The sequence below is a fragment of the Triticum urartu genome, chromosome 5A (assembly GCF_056163025.1).
Source record: "Triticum urartu cultivar PI428250 chromosome 5A, HENAU_Tu73, whole genome shotgun sequence".
In the NCBI taxonomy this organism is placed as follows: Eukaryota; Viridiplantae; Streptophyta; class Magnoliopsida; order Poales; family Poaceae; genus Triticum; species Triticum urartu.
In genome coordinates, this window is record NC_141877.1 from 460,176,769 (window position 1) to 460,188,894 (window position 12,126).

Below are 12,126 nucleotides of genomic sequence, written 5' to 3' on the forward strand. Positions count from 1 at the left end.
GGTACGAGGGACTCACGCGTAGCCTCCTACTGAATTGATACCTTGGTTCTCAAAAACTGAGGGAAATACTTACGCTACTTTGCTGCATCATCCCTTCCTCTTCGGTGAAAACCAACGCAGTGCTCAAGAGGTAGCAAGAAGGATTTCTAGCGCCGTTGCCGGGGAGGTCTACACAAAAGTCAACATACCAAGTATCCATCACAAACCCTTATCTCCCGCATTACATTATTTGCCATTTGCCTCTCGTTTTTCTCTCCTCCACTTTACCCTTGCCGTTTTATCGCCCTCTCTTCTCCGTTCGCCTCCTTTTCGCTTGCTTTTTGTTTGCTCGTATGGTTGGAATAGTTGTTTATTTATTACTAAATAGAGAACCTAAGATCTATGGATCCTCATCCGCTTGCTAATATTTTTAAGTGATCCAATTATGATGAACCAATTGCTAGTGAGTTTTTGTGCACTAGATTATCTTTATGAGGTTTTGCTTGAAATTCGTGAATCTTAAAAGTGTGATGAATTACTTTATGAAGCGATTCACGATAGATCTTTGAATAAAAAGCATGATTGCAATGATTTTATTATAAATTTTATTCATGTAAATTGTGCTAATAAGATGCAAAACCCTAAGCTTGGGGATGCTAGTTTTGCTATGCCCTCTACTCTACTTGTTGCAATGATCATGATTGGGGTGATCCTTCTTATGATATTGAAAATTTATTTAAACCCCATGATGATGAATATGAGATTGATAATAGTGTTTGCAATATTATTGAAAGTGGGTCTGAAGAGTGTCAACTTTAGATCCCACATATTTGGAGAATGGTCAATCTTATGAAATTTTTGATAAAAGTGGGTCTGGAGAGATCATGACTTTAGTTAATGTTAATCTCACTATTTTGGAAGAGTGTCAACTTTGCATGCATGTGGATCATGTTGAAAATATTTTATGTGATAGCTATTTTGTTGAATTTGCTTATGATCCTACATGTAATTATTATGAGAAAGGAAATTATGATGGTAGAAATTTTCATGTTACTAAATTACCTCTCGTTATGTTGAGATTGCTAGTTTCTTTCCGCTTCCTTGCATATGCTAGTTTTTTCTTGCCTTGATAATTTGTTTGCCTATAAGATGCCTATGCATAGGAAGTATGTTAGACTTAGATGCATTTGTCACGTGTTTTATGATGCTCTCTTTGTGCTTCAATTCTTGTCTTTCATGTGAGCATCATTGAAATATTATGCCTAGCTATAAGGCTTTAAAGAAAAGCGCTTGTTGGGAGACAACCCAATATTTTTCCTTACTGTTATTAAATAAATAATTTATCTAGCCTCTGTTTTCATTGTGTTTTTTGTGTTTAGTTAGTGTTTGTGCCAAGTAGAACCGTTGGGAAGACTTGGGAAAAGTCTTGTTGAACTTGCTGTAAAAACAGAAACTTTAGCGCTCACGAGAACTGCTGTCATTTTTATTTGAAAAGTGTTATTTAGTTAATTCTTTTTGAAGATGATTAATAGATAAATTCCTCACGTCCACAAATTTATTTTAGAATTTTTGGGGTTCCAGATCTTGCGCTAGCTACATATTACTACAGACTGTTCTGTTTTTGACAGATTCTGTTTTTCGTGTGTTGTTTGCTTATTTTGAGGAATCTATGGCTAGTAAAATAGTTTATAAACCATAGAAAAGTTGGAATACAGTAGGTATAACACCAATATAAATAAAGAATGAGTTCATTACAGTACCTTGAAGTGGTCTTTTATTTTCTTTCGCTAACGGAGCTCACGAGATTTTATACTTTGAGTTTTGTGTTGTGAAGTTTTTCAAGTTTTGGGTAAAGATTTGATGGATTATGGAACAAGGAGTGGCAAGAGCCTAAGCTTGGGGATGCCCATGGCACCCCCAAGATAATCTAAGGACACCTAAAAGCCAAAGCTTGGGGATGCCCCGGAACGCATCCCCTCTTTCGTCTACTTCTATCGGTAACTTTACTTGGAGCTATATTTTTATTCGCCACATGATATGTGTTTTTCTTGGAGTGTCTTGTATGATTTGAGTCTTTGCTTGTTAGTTTACAACAATCATCCTTGCTTTACACATCTTTTGAGAGAGCCATACATGATTTGGAATTTGTTAGAATACTCTATGTGCTCCGCTTATATCTTTTGAGTTATATAATTTTTGCTTTAGTACTTCACTTATATCTTTTAGAGCACAGTGGTGGATTTATTTTATAGAAAATATTGATCTCTCATGCTTCACTTAGATTATTTTGAGAGTCTTAATAGCATGGTAATTTGCTTAAAATCCTAATATGCTAGGTATTCAAAGTTAGTAAAATTTTCTTAAGAGTGTTTTGAATACTAAGAGAAGTTTGATGCTTGATGATTGTTTTGAGATATGGAGGTAATAATATCAAAGTCGTGCTAGTTGAGTAGTTGTGAAATTGAGAAATACATGTGTTGAAGTTTGCAAGTCCCGTATCATGCACGTATGGTAGACGTTATGTAACAAATTTGAAACATGAGATGTTATTTGATTGTCTTTCTTATGAGTGGCGGTCGGGGACGAGCGATGGTCTTTTCCTACCAATCTATCCCCCTAGGAGCATGCGCGTAGTACCGAGGTTTTTGATGACTTGTAGTTTTTTGCAATAAGTATATGAGTTCTTTATGACTAATGTTGAGTCCATGGATTATACGCACTCTCACCCTTCCATCCTTGCTAGCCTCTTCGGTACCGTGCATTGCCCTTTCTCACATTGAGAGTTGGCGCAAACTTCGCCGGTACATCCAAACCCCGTGATATGATACGCTCTTTCACACATAAACCTCCTTATATCTTCCTCAAAACAGTCACCATACCTACCTATTATGGCATTTCCATAGCCATTCCGAGATATATTGCCATGCAACTTTCCATCATTCCGTTCATCATGAGACATTTATTATTGTCATATTGCTTAGCATGATCATGTAGTTGACATAGTATTTGTGGCAAAGCCACCGTTCATAATTCTTTCATACATGTCACTCTTGGTCCATTGCATATCCCGGTACACCGCCGGAGGCATTCATATAGAGTCATCTTTTGTTCTAGTATCGAGTTGTAATCATTGAGTTGTAAATAAATAGAAGTGTGATGATCATCATTTTCTAGAGCATTGTCCCAAGTGAGGAAAAAAGGCCATAAAAAGGCCATAAAATGAGAGAAAAAGAGAGAATGGACAATGTTACTATTCTTTGCCACACTTGTGCTTCAAAGTAGCACCTTAATCTTCGTGTTAGAGTCTCTTGTTTTGTCACTTTCATATACTAGTGGGAATTTTTCATTATAGAACTTGGCTTGTATATTCCAACAATGGGCCTCCTTAAGTGCCGTAGGTCTTCGTGAGCAAGCAAGCTGGATGTACACCCACTAGTTTCTTTTGTTGAGCTTTCATACATTTATAGCTCTAGTGCATCCGTTGCATGGCAATCCCTACTCCTTGCATTAACATCAATCGGTGGGCATCTCCATAGCCCATTGATTAGCCTCGTTGATGTGAGACTTTCTCCTTTTTTGTCTTCTCCACATAACCCCCCCTCATTATATTCTATTCCACCCATAGTGCTATGTCCATGGCTCGCGCTCATATATTGCGTGAAAGTTTATAGGTTTGAGATTACTAAAGTATGAAACAATTGCTTGGCTTGTCATCGGGGTTGTGCATGATGAGAGCATTCTTGTGTGACGAAAATGAAACATGACTAAACCATATGATTTTGTAGGGATGAACATTCTTTGGCCATGTTATTTTGAGAAGACATAATTGCTTAGTTAGTATGCTCGAAGTATTATTATTTTTATGTCAATATGAACTTTTGTCTTGAATCTTTCGGATCTGAATATTCATACCACAATTAAGAAGAAGGGTTTTTATCATTTTTGCCACTAGTTGTGTCCCACTACTTAGTTTTGCCATTAGAAGTTACAACTACTCAAAAATGCCATCGATCTGTGAGATGTTTGCTCAAAAATGTCATCGTCCCGTTAGATGTTTCCTCAAAAATGCCATTAGACATCGTTATTTTCACATCAAACTCATTGACCATGTTATATGACAAAAATAAGCCTAGACCCACATGTCAGTTCTCTCTATCTCACAATGATAAGTGTGGCCCCACTTGTCAGGAGTAACCAAGCGAATAATTTTATAAAAAAATAAGAACATCGTTGGGATCAAGTGGGCCCCACACTTTATTGTAGTAAGATAGAAGGAGAGCTGGCATGCTAGTTCATAGGTATTTATGTCATTATAACATGGCAAAAGAGATTTGAGATCACAATAATGGTGCCCAGTGGCATTTTTGAACATGTGTCAAACACAGCGATGGCATTTTTGAGCAGTTGAAATTCCTAGTGGCAAAACTGAGTAGTGGGACACAACCGATGGCATAAATGATAAAAACCCTTAAGAAGAATTACATTAAAATTATGCCAAGTAGCACTCCACATCAAAAATTCTGTTTTTATCATTTACCTACTCGAGGATGGGCAGGAATTAAGCTTGGGGATGCTTGATACGTCTCCAGCATATCTATAATTTTTTATTGCTCGATGCTATATTATCTACTGTTTTGGACATTATTGGGCTTTATTATCCACTTTTATATTATTTTTGGGACTAACCTATTAACCGGAGGCCCAGCCCAGAATTGCTGTTTTTTGCCTGTTTTAGGGTTTCGAAGAAAATGAATATCAAACGGAGTCCAAACGGAATGAAACCTTCGGGAACGTGATTTTCTCAACGAACAAGACCTGGGAGACTTGGACCCTACGTCAAGAAAGAAAAGAGGAGGCCACGAGGTAGGGGGTGCGCCTACCCCCCCCCCCCCCAGGTGCGCCCTCCACCCTCGTCGGCCCCCTGTTGCTCCACCGACGTACTCATTCCTCCTATATATACCTACGTACCCCCAAACGATCAGTTACGGAGCCAAAACCCTAATTCCACCGCTGTAACTTTCTGTATCCACGAGATCCCATCTTGGGGCCTGTTCCGGAGCTCCGCCGGAGGGGGCATCGATCACGGAGGGCTTCTACATCAACACCATAGCCCCTCCGATGAAGTGTGAGTAGTTTACTTCAGACCTACGGGTCCATAGTTAGTATCTAGGTGGCTTATTCTCTCTTTTTGGATCTCAATACAATGTTCTCCCCCTCTCTTGTGGAGAAATATTCGATGTAATCTTCTTTTTGCGGTGTGTTTGTTGAGATAGATGAATTGTGGGTTTATGATCAAGTCTATATATGAATAATATTTGAATCTTCTCTGAATTCTTTTATGTATGATTGGTTATCTTTGCAAGTCTCTTCGAATTATCAGTTTGGTTTGGCCTACTAGATTGATCTTTCTTGCAATGGGAGAAGTGCTTAGCTTTGGGTTCAATCTTGCGGTGTCCTTTCCCAGTGACAATAGGGGCAGCAAGGCACGTATTGTATTGTTTCCATCGAGGATAACAAGATGGGGTTTTCTTCATATTGCATGAGTCTATCCCTCTACATCATGTCATCTTGCTTAAGGCATTACTCTGTTTTTAACTTAATACTCTAGATGCATGCTGGATAGATATTCTCAGGAGTAATAGTAGTAGATGCAGGCATGAGTTGGTCTACTTGTCTCGGACGTGATGTCTATATACATGATCATGCCTAGATATTCTCATAACTATGCTCAATTCTGTCAATTGCTCAACAGTAATTTGTTCACCCACAGTAGAATATTTATGCTCTCGAGAGAAGCCACTAGTGAAACCTATGGCCCTCGGGTCTATCTTTATCATATTAATCTCCTACTACTTAGTTATTTCCTTTTTCTTTTACTTTGCTTTTATTTTACTTTGCATCTTTATCACAAAAATACCAAAAAAATTATCTTATCATATCTATCAGATCTCACTCTCGTAAGTGGCCTTATAGGGATTGACAACCCCTATTTGCGTTGGTTGCGAGGATTTATTTGTTTTGTGCGGGTACGAGGGACTCGCGCGTAGCCTCCTACTGGATTGATACCTTGGTTCTCAAAAACTGAGGGAAATACTTACGCTACTTTGTTGCATCATCCCTTCCTCTTCGGGGAAAACCAACGCAGTGCTCAAGAGGTAGCAACTGACGATGCCGGAAGCACGGTCAGCCTTACCACGAAGGTCTATTCCTGCAAGCAATCGAAGAATGAGCGAGAATATGATAAAGCAATCTGAATATCACGAATATATATGAAGTATTGATAAAGGTGGGGATACGTAAGCGGTCTTGGTCTGGTCGTTGGACACAAACAAAGTACGCGAAGTTGCAATGGCTAACTTTTAACTAAACAAATCCCAAGCAAAAAAGCTACTAGATGGATCTACTTATATTGGAGCAAGGGGTGGCGTCCAAGGAGGTGGGAGGACGTCCCAAGGCAGTGTAAAACTAACCCTAGGTCGTACAAGGCTCATGGGCCCAAGTGGAGGTGGTGCAACACCTTTGGACTTGTTATTTGACTCGGATTCTGCTGCAGCGTCAGATTGTTTCGTCGATATCTCAAAACTACGAACGAATTTGAAGGTGATTCCAATTGGGTTGGAAAGAGCACGAAATCTACTTTCCAACAAAAAAAGAATCACCCAATTTGGAGTCCGTATGAAAACGTTGTTGACGTTTTGATTCAGTTATGTTTGTGCAGTCCGAATCTGAATCCAAAATGTGAGAGACTTGAACTCTATCTTCTCTTGGCCCAAAAGTGACGTGAGAGGACTTTTTGAATAGAACCTAAAATTCTCATTTTCCCTTATCTTCATATGTGGATTGTACAAATGTCTCATATACCTACAATTAGACAAACACAAAAGTGTGTGAAGTATTTTTGTTCTGAATAACATAAATAGATCATTGAATAGTTTGCACTAGAAATCACCTGACAAATATGAATGTATGCAATATTTTTGGTCGTATCCAAGGTAGTAATGTCCTCATCATCCTCCCCTTCTTGAAAACAAAGCCATCCTCGGCGTTGCTTAATCTGAAATGTGGCTAACAAAAGAGACAAGGTGTACATGTTGTGTATGTATATGTCATCCATTTTTACTTCCCTTGATTTTTGCACATATGACACATGTATACATGAGTAACTTTCATAGTTCATAAAATATATAGCCAAAAAATTATCACAAGAAGTAGAAGGCATGAAAATATTGCAACTCAGTTTGCACATATAAGTAAAGCTCTTATTCATTTCAAAAGATTGACAATGTTCATCATTAAACCATCCCAACATTGGTGAATAAACCTTACTTGCATCAAATTTACATGGTACAACATGCTTAAATAAGCAAACATGCAATAAGTCATTGGACATAGAATCATCACCAAGATTAGAGGTCATATCAAAATGATTAAACATTGCTTTTTTTGTATCAACAGTTAATTCAATGGGTGCACTCAAAATTGTTGGTATTTCATTTATTTGATCACATGACTCATTCATGACAGTAACAAGATTCTCTAAAATAGGTGGTGTGCTCAAATCAATAGGTAACTCAACACATGATGCATTCAAATTAACTAGGCATGCATCATTCTCATGTGAAGTTATATCATCAATACCTTTATTGTTACCATGTCGCAAAGACGTAACTGATGTAGGTACGGACATTGACAATGTACCATACTCTTGAGATGATGTCACGCTCACAATCCGAGGTGAGGCTGCTCTAGTAGGTGCAAAGGTGGAGGAACCAACCAGCGGTGGTGAGCATGAACTGGAATAGTAGTAGTTGTTGTCACCCAATGCATCCTCCTGTATCTGTCTCTCAAAGGTACAAGCACGAACATACATACCAGTAATACAACGAGGAATATACTGAAATCTTGCACGAATATCATGGTTCAAACCACCAAAAAATCTATTCATTGTATCATCCTCAGATTCTTCCATGTCACAATGATGCATATAAGATTTGAACTCTTGGTAGTAAGCATGAACAGTGTTACTGCCTTGTTTTAATTGTTCCAATTTGCGAAGCAATTCACGACGATAGTAAGGAGGAAAAAATTGTTGCCTCATTACAGCTTTCAAAACTTTCCAAGTTGTGGGTTGGTTATCAATGTTTTTCTTACAATGTACACTCCACCAAATAGAAGCAAAACCAGTAAATGCTCTAGTGGTAGCTCGTACTCTCTCAAGTTCAGAAAAATCATGGTGAGTAAAAACTTGTTCTACTTCAAGCTCCCAAGCTAGATAAATAGCAGGATTAAATCTACCAACAAATGACGGTAAAGAGATAACCTGACCATGTGCATGTGTGTGTTGTCCCTACTCTCATGATGGTGAAGATGTGTCCGTCGTCCAACAACTTCTATCTCCGGAACCTGTCATGATTAGTAGAAACAATAAACAAAATTCGAGAATAGTGTTCCTATGAACTACTAGGATGTGGTTGTAAAGTGCTCACAGTAAAGCAAATATCAATATCTTACAAGTTCTTACCATTGGCAGGTGGTGACAGGCAACCAGCGGTGTCAAATAACTCCGAAGATTGTGTAAAGCAATTGCCAGGGAAACATACGTATACACAGTGTAGAAATATGTGGAGCTGGATTGGCTATATTTGGTAGCAAAAGATTAGCAATAATCAATTCAGAGATGCAATGTTGAATAAACGCTCAACGACGGTACTGTGCTGGTCCTAGGCTAGACTGAACTAGAGACGCGAGTCTAGAACAATAATGAGGTCACGCCATAGCACAACTAGCCGTAAAGATAATGATGTGAAACAACAGCCAAGCAGGGTATATCAACAACTTTCTCTCCAACTTTCCTCTGGAAAAGTTTGTGCCAATTTTTTGATAATTTTTTTCAAGAATGGTATTGACTCAAGCTTTCAAAGCAAAAAGAATCACTCAATTCCGAGTTGATATGAGGAGTCAAAAAATTCTAAAACTGGTCTGAAAAACTGGAATAAGTTGTGTTCGTGAATTTCGGAGGGCAAAAAGACCTATTTAGAAGCCGATTTTGAGGTGCCAAATATGGAATTAGCTTCTGCAACTATTTAGAAGCGGCTCGTCGCTAGCTTTTATTTAAGTACTCGCGGAGCCAAAACGGACTTTGTATGAGGAAGTTATGCCTGTTTTACTGAACAGTGCACAAAACAGATTCCAATCCGAATTCAACTACGAGATTGAGTCTAGATAGATCCGAATTTTGTTTTTTTTTCTTCTCTTTTTTTTTTCTCACACCTTTTTCTTTCTCTTTTTTTCTTTGGCTTTTTTTTTACCTTTTCTCTGTCTTTTTTTCTCTCTCTCCCTCTTTCCAAAAGAAACTAGATAAGATGCAGATTGGATCAAGCGAAGATGTGAACGATCTCAACTATGATTATGACAATGAACGGTGGGTAGCACGTGGTGGAAATTGATGGATGGGTGGTGGACAGCGGAAGGGATAACGATGCAGCGGCGGCGTGAGTAATGTGAACAGAACTCAAAACTCTAAATGATCTAGACACTAAGACCAGCAACTCGACACGACAATGTAACCGATAATTCAACTATGCAAGCAATGAAAAGAAAATTGCAAAGACTCAGACTAGCTTGGACAAAGAATGAATATATCTAACTTTTTTGTGGCTTTTTTGGACAATAGGTAAGAAAAAAATCTAATCTACGGAAAACTGGAAATTCTCACCGAGCAATCTGAAAACTGATACCACTTGATAGAGGCGAGGGTCCCGATCTTTCGATTAGATGATAACTATCGATTTGGTGGAGACGACTTTGACGATCCGACTACAAACGTGCACGACGTCGTGCCTTAGCAATCGCTAAACCAATCTCCTGAGGTTACTGACGATGCCGGAAGCACGGTCAACCTGACCACGAAGGTCTATTCCTGCAAGTAATCGAAGAACAAGAAAGAATATGATAAAGCAATAAGAATATCGCGAATATATATGAAGTATTGATAAAGGTGGGGATCCGTAAGCGGTCTTGGTCTGGTCGTTGGACACAAACAAAGTACGCGAAGTTGCAATGGCTAACTTTTAACTAAACAAATCCCAAGCAAAAAAGCTACTAGATGGATCTACTTATATAGGAGCAAGGGGTGGCATCCAATGAGGTGGGAGAACATCCCAAGGCAGTCTAAAACTAACCCTAGGTCGTACAAGGCTCATGGGCCCAAGTGGAGGTGGTGCAACACCTTTGGACTTGTTGTTTGACTCGGATTCTGCTGCAGCGTCAGATTGTTTCATCGATATCTCAAAGCTCCGAACGAATTTGAAGGTGATTCCAATTGGGTTGAAAAGAGCACGGAATCTACTTTCCAAAAAAAAGAATCACTCAATTTGGAGTCCGTATGAAAAAGTTGTTCACGTTTTGAGTCAGGTATGTCTGTGCAGTCCGAATCTGAATCCAGAACATGAGAGACTTGGACTTTATCTTCTCTTGGTCCAAAAGTGACGTGAGAGGATTTTTTAAATAGAACCTAAACTTCTCATTTTCCCTTATCTTCATATGTAGATTGTACAAATGTCTCATACACCTACAATTAGACAAAATACAAAAGTGTGTGAAGTATTTTTGTTCTGAATAATATAAATAGATTATTGAATAGTTTGCACTAGAAATCACCTGACAAATATGCATGTATACAATATTTTTGGTTGTATCCAAACTTCCAAAATAGTCATGTCATCATCAGGTACACCAGAGGGACCTCGAATCGTGCTCCGTCGGCAGCATACATCACACAGTGGCCCTCATCGGCAACCACAGATGACGTTGTGCTGCAGGATTCGTCGTCAGCCATGTCTGAGGCATGCTGGCGGCCGGCATCGGCTCTGGCCACAAGCATCCGCTGACACTTCTTGGCCAGCTGAGCAAGCTTCTTTGGATGGATGCACTTTGGCTCTAAAAGTCTGAAGGTGTGGTGTAGATTGTGATGTTGCTTGCAGATGACATGAAGAAATTTGTGTTGAGGAGGCCATGGATTTATAGTGAAAGGAAGAGAGGGCCTAGGGAAGTGCTTATGTGTGTGGGTTGTGTCTGTGTGTAACTATCAACAAGATCGGTGGGCAGGAGACAAGGCCACGAGTGCTCTGAGTGTGGTGTCGTTGCAGCTAGCTTCAGACAGCGTGATGAATGGTTTTGATGAGACACCATTCATGTCCAAAATGTGGTCCTTGTGCCATTTCCCCAGCAAATCGATCACCACTGTTGTGCAGGCAAGATGTCCAGCCCAAGCTCCGGCAAGTGCCAAACACTTGGCCCCGGCAGAACCTGATACAGATCACATCATGGACCTCCAAAACCGTAGCACCACATGGACCCTGCACATGGCATTGTTTCCTCCCTAACCATTCACTCCACCGTGTGGGCGCTCGCTTTACCCTTGAGCTATAAATCCATGGCTAAGTGCCCTGCAAACACCACCACTTCATCCACAGACAAAGGCATTCCAACCTCCAACTAACAGGAGAATTTCTCTCGTTTCAAGAAACACAAGAAGCCACCATGATAAGTGCCAAAATACTCGCTCGGCTGGCCAAGAAGTGGTAACGGCCCTTGGGAGGAAGAGGCTGACCTCATCGCCGTCGATGCTGGTCGGAGAAACTGGAGGGTCGTGCGGTACGTCGTGCTCATCGGTGGCCAGCAAGGGCCGCTTCGTCGTGTACACTGCTGACGGTGCGAGGTTCGAAGTGCCGCTTGGGTTCCTTGGCACGACGGTCTTCGGCGAGCTCTTGAGGATGTCCCAGGAGGAGTTTGGATTTGCAGGCATTGACAGTGGCAGAATCATGCTGCTGCCCTGTGACGCACCGGTGATGGAGTACGCCATGTGCTTTCTCAGGAGAAGCACCTCCGCGGAGATGGAGGCCGCCTTCCTCCATTCCATGATGATGCCATGCCACTATCATGCGGCAGCAAATCTGGAAGTTAGGCAGTATTTTGGTGTCTGCACCTCCTGATTACCCTCTCCAGAGATATACTAGGAAACAGGCAAAGGGATAGACATCATCCTTTCAATGTACTAGATGAAAAAAGTCTCTAAGAGTAAGCTCAGTATGTGTTACAAACTTACAATACACACTTCTGTCTATAATTTTTTTACCGTGTCACTAT

General features: G+C 40.0%; 1 pseudogene; it reads left to right on the top strand.

The window, feature by feature from the left end:
* The first annotated feature begins 11,520 nt into the window (after positions 1–11,520).
* Positions 11,521–12,124, top strand: LOC125509733 (auxin-responsive protein SAUR36 pseudogene; annotated as a pseudogene).
* Positions 12,125–12,126: the final 2 nt, after the last annotated feature.